This window comes from Macrotis lagotis, chromosome 7 (assembly GCF_037893015.1).
Source record: "Macrotis lagotis isolate mMagLag1 chromosome 7, bilby.v1.9.chrom.fasta, whole genome shotgun sequence".
NCBI lineage: Eukaryota > Metazoa > Chordata > Mammalia > Peramelemorphia > Peramelidae > Macrotis > Macrotis lagotis.
In genome coordinates this window covers 85,312,820-85,325,475 of record NC_133664.1, presented here as the reverse complement: position 1 = coordinate 85,325,475, position 12,656 = coordinate 85,312,820, and the positions used below count along the sequence as shown (strand labels likewise).

At 36.8% G+C, this 12,656-nt stretch overlaps 1 protein-coding gene across 1 annotated transcript in view; it reads right to left on the bottom strand.

Annotated features, from left to right (window-relative positions):
* LOC141492675 (receptor-type tyrosine-protein phosphatase N2-like) overlaps nt 1–12,656 on the bottom strand; it is a 653,431-nt gene that overhangs the window by 584,958 nt on the left and 55,817 nt on the right. The gene's annotated exons all lie outside the window — the stretch shown is intronic.

The following is a 12,656-nucleotide window of genomic DNA, read 5'->3' as shown; positions in this document are numbered from 1 at the left end:
TTATTTCATTTTTTTCCATTTACAGGCAAAGGTAGTTTTCATCATTCATCTTTCTGCAAGTTTTAGAATTCCACATTTTTCTATCACCCTCCCTTCCCTCACCACCCCCATGGCAGTAAATAATCTGATATAGGTTATACATGCACAATCTTTTTAAACATATTTAGGTTAGTGATTACTTTCCAATTTCTAAAATAATGAACTAATATAGTTTGTATATATTGTATATAGATTGTACATGTATAATCATATTTAACATATTTACATATCAGTCTTATTGTGAAAGAGGAATTAGAGCTAAAGTGGAAAAACATGAGAAAGAAAAAAAACATAAAAGAAATTTTTAAAAAGTGAACATAGCATGCTTTGCTCTGCATTCAGACTAGTTTTTCCCTCTGGATGTGGATAGCATTGTCCATAGCAGATCTCTCAGGAGTGTCCTTGCTCCTGAACTGCGGAAAGGAGTTTCCTCCAACACAGTTGATCATCTATATGTCCCATGTATTGAACTACACACTTTATAGAGAAAAATTCAGTCTCTTTGTAACTAGAACTTCTGCCTTCCCAACACCCTGGACTACACAGTTTTGAAAAGGTTCCTCTCACAAACCCAAAGCTATTAAGGTGCTACCAAGTGTCTCAGTCTCACATAATGAAAGGAGGCTACTAAGGTTTTCCTGTAACTTTCAGGATTATCCTACAAGAAAGTAAAAAGCTAACCTTGCTTTGAGATTTCATATAGTCCTATGAGATTTTAGAAAGTTCAATTTACTCCCTTACCATTTAAACAAATATAACATTTCCTGTAGTCAAAGCAGGAAACTTTATTTTATTTTAAACTGTTAGAAATAACCTTACTTGTCCCTGATAATGATTCAATTTCATGAGATTTGAGATTCTAGTAACTTTCCCTTTATGGGTGGTTAAAAAGAAATGCTGATTCAATTTTTGGGAATGAAACTTACACTGAGGTAACTTTTTTGTATATATATATATATATTTTTGAAAATGAAAAAGCCTATAATTAAAAATTAGTGTGCTCTCATAATTTGAAATGTTATGAATGAAGAATTAGAACAATCAGGGCCTACACTGTGTTTTGGTAGGAATCTCACTCATAGAAAAAGTCCCAAGAGATTAATGACTGATTAGAGATATAAAGAGGGGGGGAAAAAAGAAAAAGGATGAGTGACATGAGACAAGGAAGGGGGGGGAGTAAAATGTAAAGAAGAAAATATTTAAAGTTAAAATGGTATTAACTTAATCAATGTGACATGATGGAAGAGAATTGTGAGTCACAAGTTCTGGGTCCTAGCCCTTGTTCAATCCCCAATACTGTGACCTTGAGAAAATAAATAACTTGTCTTCTCTGAGCTTGTTTCTCATTGTAAAATGCGAACAATACTTTTGACTATATCCCAGTTGTCATGAAGATTCAATGATATCATAGATTTGTTAAGACCTTCTGCTCTACAAAGGGGAGCTATTTACTATTATTATGAAATGTCTGTTGAATGAATGAATGATTAAATGAATCTTTCTCTTAGATCTCACATAGCCTTTTCTTTCTTCTCTAAAGCACTCTTCATCTAATTTTGCATGATGAGCCAAGCTATGATTTCATGCTGAGGGGAAATGGGACAAGGGGTCACAAGACTCTTCAATCTTCCCTTACTAGTACATGACTTGTGACTACATAAAACAGACAAGTATGTTGAGGAAATTAAGAACAGTTTTTGAAGTTGATTCATTATGTTTATGTTCCATTTGAAAAAGTAAGAGCCCTAAAGCTGTTTTCACCAGCCAAGGAGTTGAATAATCACAAAGAGGATATCTCAAGACAGGTCAGAAGAAGGTGGAATGAAGAAATCAGACGAGACAGTAGAAAAGAGATGAGCTCAAAAGATATAAGGGATGTGAGCTTGAACATCTATTAAATTCTTTGAAAAGGTTGGATGAAAGGAAGATCTTCATAGTCACTGGCTGAAAGAGTTGACTGAGGAAAGCTATAGTTCCCCCACCTCCACCTGGAGAAAGGCTTCCTAATCACAGCCTTCCCCAGTAGGTGATAGACAGAGTTGATGGCATGAAAGACAGTTCTTCAACTAAAGAGTATAGTGAAGGCCCAATGGAAAACTAACATAATTCACTGAAAAACTGTACCCCGCTTGCAGAAGAGAAACCCTGGAGAATACCAAATAGAGCAATGCTGCAATCTCCAAAGCAGGAGAGACATGAAAACTAGCAGGGAATAAGCCCAGCAAAGGACAGCATGATAATGACATGAGAAGGGTATGGTAGCTCAGTTTCTTTTTATCTATCCACTATCACTGGCCTACAACACAATTAGCCAAAAATGTTATGTAACAGAGGATTTCCTAGGTCACAGAAATTCAGAATTTCAGAATGAAGATGTACTGGAGAAAACATATAATCCAATCTATACCTGAAAACCCACCACCTACACAATTAAGGAGCCCATGATTAATTATCTCAAATAAGGGAGAACTCATTATTTTAAAGTGCCATCCCATCTGTCTTAAAATCCTCTAATTATTATGAAGTTTTTCCAATACTATCCTTATTCTTTTTCTCTCCAAATTCCTTCCGTAACAGTTAGTTTGGGTATCTATGGCCTGGATCACTCTTCCACATAAAACTCTTCAGATATTTAAAAATAATCATTCCATTGTCCCTGAAACTTCTCTAAGAAGAGATGTCTCTACTTTTAGCCAAAGCAAGTAGGACCACTGTAGATGAAGTTTATTAGGAGTCTTTAGCAGACCAATGCAGAGAATACTGATTCAAAAAAAGAGATTAAACATAGAGCGATCATTCAATAAATATTGAATAGACTTGAACTGCTGACAGAAATCCTGGGATATATCCCAAATTGAAGCTACAGAAGCATCACCAGAACCCAGGCAACCTATTAAAAGGAGAGAAAAGACCCCAAAGTTCCTTAGTACACAGTGAGAGTATTCTAGGGAACACACCACTTCCCAATTAGGGAGACAGGCTTCTAGCATCTTCCTTGGAACCAACTCCGTAACAGGAAGCACAGCTGAAACTTAGAAAGCTTGACCTTTGTAAACACCTGCCTTCATTGACTGACCCCAACATTTCTATGCATCCCCCAGTGGTTAGTTGATATACCCCTTCTCTTCCTATTCTTGATAATCCTAGATGTCTAAACTTAGAACTTTTTTTTAGGTTTTTGTAAGGCAAATGGGGTTAAGTGGCTTGCCCAAGGCCACACAGCTAGGTAATTATTAAGTGTCTGAGGTAGGATTTGAACCCCAGGTCTTCCTGACTCCAAGGCTGGAGCTTTATCTACTGCACCGCCACCTAGCCACCCCTACTTTCAACTTTCAAAGAACAAATCCCTTTCTTCAACCCTACTTTGTCCTCTCACTCATTCCTATTCAACTCCACTATATTTCCACAATGTCCACATATAGATCTACCAGCCTCTTAAACCACATTCTCTGAAATGCCTGTTCCATCAGTAACAAATTTCTTCTCCTTTTAGCAATTAACTATTTCCCTCTTCTGGAATTCACTGCGAAGTGGCTCTCCCATGATGACTGCACTTTCATTCACCAACCATTCCCCGATCCCATGAACCACACTGGGGTAATCAGAATACTTCTGGCTTCGAAAAGACATTTCAGTTTTCTCTCTCTTTTGCCATCAATCAGCAACTTTATGCTTTGAAGCCTTTTACAATCAATCAATCAATTATTCTGGTAGATACTACCTACCAGCCACCAGGTACTTCAGGATAAATGTTTTTGTTCCTTTAGATGCCCTAATTTCTAGGTTTCTCAGTCTACTCAGCTTCTGTGAATTTCCTTCCATCTTACTTAAGTTATATCCAGGAGTGATCATTCCTTGATTTTGCCATTGCTCTCACATATGTTTCATTTTTATATTGAAGACCTCAAAATTTGCTTAAATAATCATAGTACTTTATATTTCCTTCCCTCTACATCTCACACTGTCTAAATTTATTCTTCATTCTTACCATAATCTCTCTCTCTTTTGTTTTTTTTTAGATTTTTCAAGGCAATGAATGGAGTTAAGTGGCTTGCCCAAGGCCACACAGCTAAGTAATTATTAAGTGTCTGAGGTCGGATTTGAACCCAGGTACTCCTGACTCCAAGGCCGGTGCTCTATTGACTGTGCCACCTAGCTGCCCCCCTTACCATAATCTCTAATACCATCAGACCATTCCACCAGCTTCGGTTCTCCTAGAGTTCTTTCCACATTTCTATCTCTTGGTAAAATAATTTAAATCTACACTATCCTCTAGTCTTGAATCACTTGATTATTACCAAGCACATCTTGTGAAACCCAAATACTGGATTACTTTCATCATTTACTTCCTTCCTACCTACCCATATGCCAAAGAATAGAATTAGAAGAAATCATCAAACTATGCTGCCTGGATTCACTACAAATGTATGTGAGGAAATCTCAAAAGGACTCTCACTACAAGTTTGTTCTACTTCTCCCTGCTCAATTGTGTATCTCACTCACCAGAGCTTTTGTTCCAAACTTCTTTTATCCTCAAGCCTCCAAAGCAATCTCTCACCATTTCCCTCAGCTAAAGATCACACCTCAAGCTTCATGAAAGTCATTTACTACAAACATCTCTCATTTCCCCTGACTTCATCCCTCATTATCTCTTCCATTGTTCCTAACTTTGAGGAAGAGAATTTTTTCCCCTCTTCATCAAAGTCAACTTCAATCCATGAATATTTGAACCCCTTCTTTTACTCTACTTCTCTTAATCTACTGTATATCCATATTATTCTATTTTCTATTCCTTACATATGACATTGCCTCTCCAATTAACAAAACTTCCTTTGCACTTAAGAGCACTATCCTTCCAGACCATAAATTCTTGTGATTCCTGACTTTTTTACAAGGTTAAACTCCTGTAAAAGGGTTATCTCTGATTCCTTTCTCCATTCCCCCTACCCATATATGTTAGACCTTTGTTTGCTAAGGTTAACTTCCAGCAATGCATATAATTTCTATGTTCCTCTTTATATACTTCTTTCCCTATTAGAATATAAATTCCTTGAGGACAGAAATTGCTTTTTCCTTTTATCTCCACCAATTATGGCAATATCCAGCACATAATAAGAATTTAATAAATACTTATTGATCAATTAAATGTTTGATATATAATCTATTTTTAATAAATCACTCTATTTAAATTATAGATTTCATATTCCTGGGTTCACATCTCACCTATATTTTACCTTTAGTAAAAGTAGTGAAGAAAAAGCTAATAATTGTTCAATTTCCACATCACTCCCCAACCATTTTTGCCTGATGGAAGGTTGGCAGGTACAGCTGCTGTGTGTTCACAAAGACAGAATAAACCCAAATGGAAAAGGTCGTGCCTCACCGCTGGTGCTCCTGGGTATCCATGCAGAATTGCCCTTAACAAATGATTTGGAAAAGCTAAAAACATAAGCTTTCCTTCTAGACACCTGACCTTCCTCCTGGCATAATTTACTAAACACAGAAACTGTAGGTTGGAGGTCTTGGTTACTTCTTAAAACAGAGCCTTTGGGGAAATGGTTGGAACTGTCTTGTGCTTTTTGAACTCCAGGACTTTAACTGATTCCTAGCAGGAAGCTGAGCACCGAAAGACTTGTAATTCAGCTCTGCTGGGGTGGGGGGTGGGGTTAAGGCCGAGGAAAGGGAGTTTGGGGGAGGAAAGTAAAGGAGAAGAGATCCAGTAAATTCACAGGAGCTTCTCCTGTCGTTTTATGAAATTTTCACAGGCAGAAGAGGCCAAATTATTTTAGTTACATTTGGTTCTTGGACCCACTCCTTTTGCCTAAATTATGGTGTTTATATAATGAAATAACCTACTGTCTCATAGGAAGACTCATTCATAAGGAGACTTTCACAAAATACAGTTCAACTAAAAATTTGGTGAGGAGAGAAATTAAACCATTTACATGAATAATTTTGTTACAGTCTTTGTTAAATAATCAAATATGAACTCCTCCATATTCCCTCCAACAAAGCTACCTTGCATACACTAAAAGAGGGTATTATAGTATTCTCCATAAGAATATACCCCCATTCTTAAATTTCCAGTGTGAATGCAAGTTAGTTCATTTGGGTGTTCAATGGATGCCTCCAAACCAAAACTCACTATCCATCCCCAACTTACTTGAAATTAAAAAAAAAAAACCCTTTCAAAAAAAAGGAGACCAAGAAAGAAAACAAAACTATGTGGGAAAAGGATGAAGTTCATACCTGCTCTATCAACCTCTCTGCTATTGCAGCAATCCCAAAGATGTTCTCAGTGAGCCCACAGAAAATTGGTTCATATCCTACCTATTCACCTAAACAATAGTTCACAGGAGATTAAATACAGAGAAATATAGCAACATAGAGACATAACCTAGGCCAGTGGTTCTTAACTTGATGGTTTCTGAATGTTTGTAAATATTTTGATAACTGGATTTCAATATAATTGTTTTCCTGTGTATTCTGTTCTATGCATGTAAAATTCAATTCTAAGAAAGGAAGTACAGACTTTACTAGATTGCACAAAATGTCTATGATGAACAAAAAAGTCAAGAACACCTATTCTACAGCCATTTTTGACTTTCTCAGATTGGTTTTTATCTGAACTCCATTGAAAGAGATGTAAAAAATGAAATGAATTATAAAAATAATTGTAATTACAGAACACTTTGTGATTTGCAAAGCACCATATATATGTGTGTGTGTGTGTGTGTGTGTGTGTATTAAAAATGTATGTTTATCCTACATTTTCCAAAGATCTTGTCATCAGCAAAGTGATGACATGAAAATCAGATGAATTAGATTTGAGTGAGGAGGTCCTGTGCTAATTCACCAACCTCACTTTCTCCTCCAGAGTCATCTGAGTCCAGTGACCAGATATGAATCAGGATGACAGGAGATTGCCCTAGATGTGACCCAATCAGGATTAAGTGACTTTCCCAAGGTCACACAGCTAGAAAGTATCAAGATTCTGAGGTCACATTTGAACCTAGGTCCTCCTCAGTACTTTATTCACTGACTCATCTAGTTGCCCTATAGAGCATTAAATATGTATAATAGTCACAATAATATATTAAATAATATATTATTATATTAATATATTGATATAATATACATTAATAATTAAATATATTAGGATATAATATATTTTATTTATAAACCTAATAATTAACTATATAAATATATAGTATTTATATACTATATACACTATACACAGTATAAAACATATGTGTGTGTGTGTGTGTGTGTGTGTGTGTGTGTTTTATCCTTGAATTCATCCTTCAAGGAATACTTCTTCCATGAAGCCTATCTTAGCTATTTTAAACCTCAATCATTTCTCTCTCCTCTGAACTTGCAATCTTTACACATCATACCACTCTACAGAGATATGTATGCACACATGCATATATGCATATATGTGTGTGTGTGTGTGTGTGTATGTGTGTGTATACACCTTGAACTGAGCTTTGAAGAATAAAATTAAGGAGAGTGGCAAGGAGAAGACCTTATACATAAGGGAAATAGGAGCAGAGGCACCAAGACGGGCCCATGCAAAGTGAACACTATTCAGTCTCACCAGTCACAATTTACTCATGCTTGTGGTCAGCTTACTGCCTCAAATTAGAATTGCTTGATCTAATTATCTTAAACAGAAGGCTGGTAGGGACAATTCACCATAGTTCAGACCCAAAGAACTTAAAAGGGGGTTTCACTAAAATGCGATGATAGTTTTTATTTTATTAAACATAGCTGTAGCTGCGAATATGAACCCTACATGGATCAGGTTTCTGTTGAACAGGAAATCACTTTGGTCACAGCAGTTTCTTGGGGAGAAGACATAAAAGTTGATATCCACGATCAGGTTTTCATCTTCCCTATCTCTGGCTTTGGGTCTAAACTATTTTCAACAGGAAATAAATATGTAAAAGCAGTATCAACTACTAAAGTTTCAATTACAGTCCAGAATGGTGGAAAGAAGTCATGCATAACTGAAATGGCTAATTTGCAAAGGGAATAAAACCCAATTCCAGATAAACTGAAGCCATTTCATTTCTGAAGAGTTTAGGCAGAATATTTATTCACTACTTGACAAAAGAGATGACAGACTTCATAAGGGATAAAAATCTTCTCACTTCCTTCTTTAGACAAAGACAATCATACAGCTGCTTTTCATATTTAAATCCATCAATTATTAGGTTTCCTACCTCTTCTCCCTGTGGTGAGCTTAGTGATCCTGTGTTTGTGTGTGTGTGTGTGTGTGTGAAAGACACACACACACACGGGGTGGGGGAGGAGAGAGAGAGAGAGAGAGAGAGAGAGAGAGAGAGAGAGAGAGAGAGAGAGAGAGAAGAGGAAGAAAGAGAAAGGAAGAAGAGAGAGGAAGAGGGGGAGAGAGGGGAAAAAGAAAAGGGAAAAGAGAAAGGAAGAGGAAGAGAGAGAAAAAGGGAAAAGAGGAAGAGGAAGAGAAAGAAAGTAAGAGAGAAAGAACACACAAATGCATATGCTTTTTTTAATTTGGAAGGAAATAGAGTATAATTTTATATTAAATAAAAGATAGGGAATGAGGAGAAAGATATAATGAAAACATATCAGATCTGATTTCACTGCATTTATGATTTGGCCATGTCTTTGAGTCCATAGCAACCATCATGCCAAAAGTCACAGCTTCTGAATCCCCTGCCACTGCCCGGTACATTGGCAAGAGGCATTCAGTTGAGTGCCAGCTGCAGACTCTCATGCAGGCAGTCACAAAATGAATGGCCACACCGGGAGGTATTAGAAAAGGGAGCAGAGGCAGAACTGAGGGTGTCAGCTCTTCCCTACAGGCCCATTGCCCAACCTTCTTTAAATGACTGAACAAACTGAAGGAAAGTTTTCCCTCTCCTGAGGAGTCTTGGCATTAAGAAGGCAAGGGGCCACACTGCCTTTCATGGCCCTCCAAGTGGAAAATAGCTCAATGGATTGGGCCTTACTAACCTCCTTGTTATTTAAGCCTAAAAGTTTGGTTATCTAATTTGCCCCTTTACAAAAACCAGATAGCAAATGTTACTGAATAAAGTAATTAAAAAAAAAATCAGAGCCGTCCCCTGAATAAAGGCAACACCCAGAAAATGCACTAAATTGGGATTTAATTGCTAGAAATTACTTTCAATTACTAAAAATTACAACTAATTACTTGTTGAATAGACACATTCTTTCACCACCATTAATAATTTCAATTGCTAATTGCATGTAATCGTTAGTAATTTTTGTTCTTTGGGTAAGCTGCAAGGTGTTGCACATGTACAGTGCCTGGAGGGGCTGTCCTACCCCTACCCTCCACCCTGATGAGCTAAACCTTGCCTAGGAATGCACAGAGCTGGCATGACACGTGTGTGGGCAGCCCTAGGCCCAAGTCCTAAAGAAAAAGAGAGTTAGGTACTATTAGAAACCCTTGAGATTCAAAATTGTCCATTTAAAAAGTGATTCTTAGACAAGGGGGACTCTGGGGTTCTGGTAAGAAATCTGCCAAAAAGTAGTCAGAATGTGAAGGGGAAGTGATCAACCTGGAATGATTATCACAAAACCAAAGCTATAGTTCAAACATCTCTAAGGAATGACTATATCTATCAAAAGCTACAGAAAGTTCAACCCTATGCCAAATAGAACCCAGGTTTTCTGAAAACAATACACCATTTACATCTCAATTGTCTTTAAATTAGGATGGAGTCCAAACTCCTTAGTCTAGAATTTGATCTCCTCTCTAGGATATCCCAATACACCATTACACATCTGCCACTCCTCCAACTCACTCAGCCTCCAAATACATTACATTCCAATACCCATGGTTTTGCTCATACTATTCTCACCACCTAAAATATCCTCCCCATTTCTTTCTCTACACATTCATATTCTATATATTAATTTTTCAAAGTCTAATTTGCACCTCATCTATTCCATGAAGTTTTCTCTGACCAATCTTTTCTTCTTCACCTGACTCTTATAAAATTTATCTTTGTATCATAAAACATGATATTACAGATTCTAAACCAAATGTCCATAGCTAGACTTCAAGAGGTTCAGATTTGGATGAAGAAAATTATGTATTTATTATCACTAATCTCTTACTGAAATTTAATATTTCCTTCGATATTAAAACTATAACCCGAGTCTTCATCATACTCCCTTTTAATTTTTTTAATAAAAAAGCATTTTCCAATTAGATATAAATTTTTTTAACATTTTTTTAAGATTATATCTCCACACTAAATAGTAATTGTCCTGACCACAAGAACCATCTTAAACATTTTTGGTTTACTTGTTACCCTTCATATAGTGTGTTCTAACAATCATCAGTGAAGGATGAAAAAAAGAAGGAATGACTAAAATATGGCAAAGAAGTACTGATATTACAGTATGTTTACAGTGGAAGACCCCAATTGAAGCCAAAATTGTACCCAAAGACTAAGGGAAGTCCCAAGCAAAGCTGTGCTTTTCCCCTAACTCCACTTGCTAATGACTGTTCACAGAAACTATAATTTAAATCTGTTCTTTGACTACTACCTTTTACTATCAAATTTCCATTAATATGAATTAACTAGAGATAATATGTATGTGCAACTTTACAAATGCTGGAATGATAAGAAATTTCTTAACTGTGAGCTCAGAGTTATTGAACTCAGCTTTTCATCAAAAAATAAACTTCTTACAGATAGAGAAGAGGAAACTACAGAGATCATAGGAAACATTACATCACCCCTATACTTAAAAAAGTAACTATTGTAATGGATTATTGCATTTATATCCTCAATACTTAGCCTGGGATATAGCACTTAATACATTTCTTTTTATTCAGTCAGTTTGCCAGTCAGTTAATAAACAATTATTTAAAATCCCAGGCACTGTGCTAAGTACTGGCTATACAAAGAAAGGCAAAAGATAATCCTTGCTCTCAACTACCTCACAGTTTAACAAGGAAGACAACATGCAAACAACTTACAAGGAAAATTGGAGATTGTCTACAGATGAAATGCACTCACATTAAGGTGGTTCAAGTAAGCTCATTGTAAAAGAGCACTGTAGAATTTTAGCTGGGGCCTGAAGGAAGGAAGAGATGAGGAGGGAGAGAATTCTTAGCATGGGGGGACAGATGGTGAGAATTCTTAGAGTTTGGAGACAGAGTATTCTATGAGAGGAACAAGCAAGCCAGCATCACTCGATCAAAGAGCAAATGGGGTAAGGTGTAAGAAGACTGGAAAGGTAGGAGGGATTAGGTTATTAAGGACTTTGAACATCAAACAGAGGATTTTTATTTGATCCTGAAGAGATAGGGAGCCACTGGAATTTATTGAATGGGGGTGGGGGGATAACATGGTCACATCTGTGCTTTAGGAAGATTAATTTGACAGCTGAGTGAAGGAGAGACTATAGAAGGAAAAGGCAGCAAGACCAACCATCAGACTATGACAAGAATCTAGGTGTTAAGTGATGAGAGTCTGCACCAAGGCAGTGGCAGTGCTGGGGGATAGAAGCGGGCATATGCAAGAGATGCTATAAAGGTAAACTCAACAGGACTTGAAAGTGTGACATTTATGCACAGCTAGATGAGGAGTGGGCAGTTTTAAACTGAAACACCTCACACACACACACACACACACACACGAAATTTTTAAGAACCAGTGGCCAAGAATATCTCTTTGCATACTCTTGAAATGATTTATAACACATCTCTACAGTGATCACCAAACATGTTTTATGCTTAGAACCATAATGGGGGTAAGAAAATCCAAATCTATTATGTAGGCTCCAATTGGACATCAACCGAGATATCTTTTTGCCCATCTTCCAATTTCTATTAAATAATGTTGCCCCTGCCAACACACAAGCACATCATATGACAAAGTTTTCTAAACATGCTCATTTATGTGGATACTGGTAAAATGGAGGCGGCATATTAAACTTCTAAGTAAATGGTTTAGAATCACAAACACCTTGAACTCAGAACTAAAATTGCAGGGGGGATGGAGGACAGTGGGAAGACATATGGTGAGCATGAACAGACTGAAGCCAATCATTACCCATTAGCATTTGCATGCAAGAACTGGTACTGAGGTACACTAGCAAGAAAAAAATAAAGTGAACTTGTCTTGTATTAAGGACAGAGAGTAACAGAGAGATGGGCTAGTATGCATGAAATACTAAAAGACTCAAACTGAGATCTCCAGCATATTAATAAATAGCTGTCCTTCTAATGAGTAGAAAGGGGGAGCTTGGTGGTGGATGAGAACAGAATACCAATACAAACTAGCCCCCTTGTCACTCTGATCTCAAGTTAAGGCTTGCTAACTCTGTTGTATCATGATTATTCATCTCTTCTTTCTGTTGGGTGACTTAAAATTTATTTTCTATAGAAAGGATTAAGGCAATTCTGTTCCTGGCTCACAGTCTATAAATAGTCCTCTGTTTCTCCACAGGTATCATTAGGTACCCCAGTGTCCCACATAACCCACCTACCAGCAAATATAATAATCCTGGGAAAATGGCAGGCCTTGAGAACAAAGATTTGATTTATTTTTAATGACTGCTTTAAAAAATAATTGTTTAAACAGGAGAGA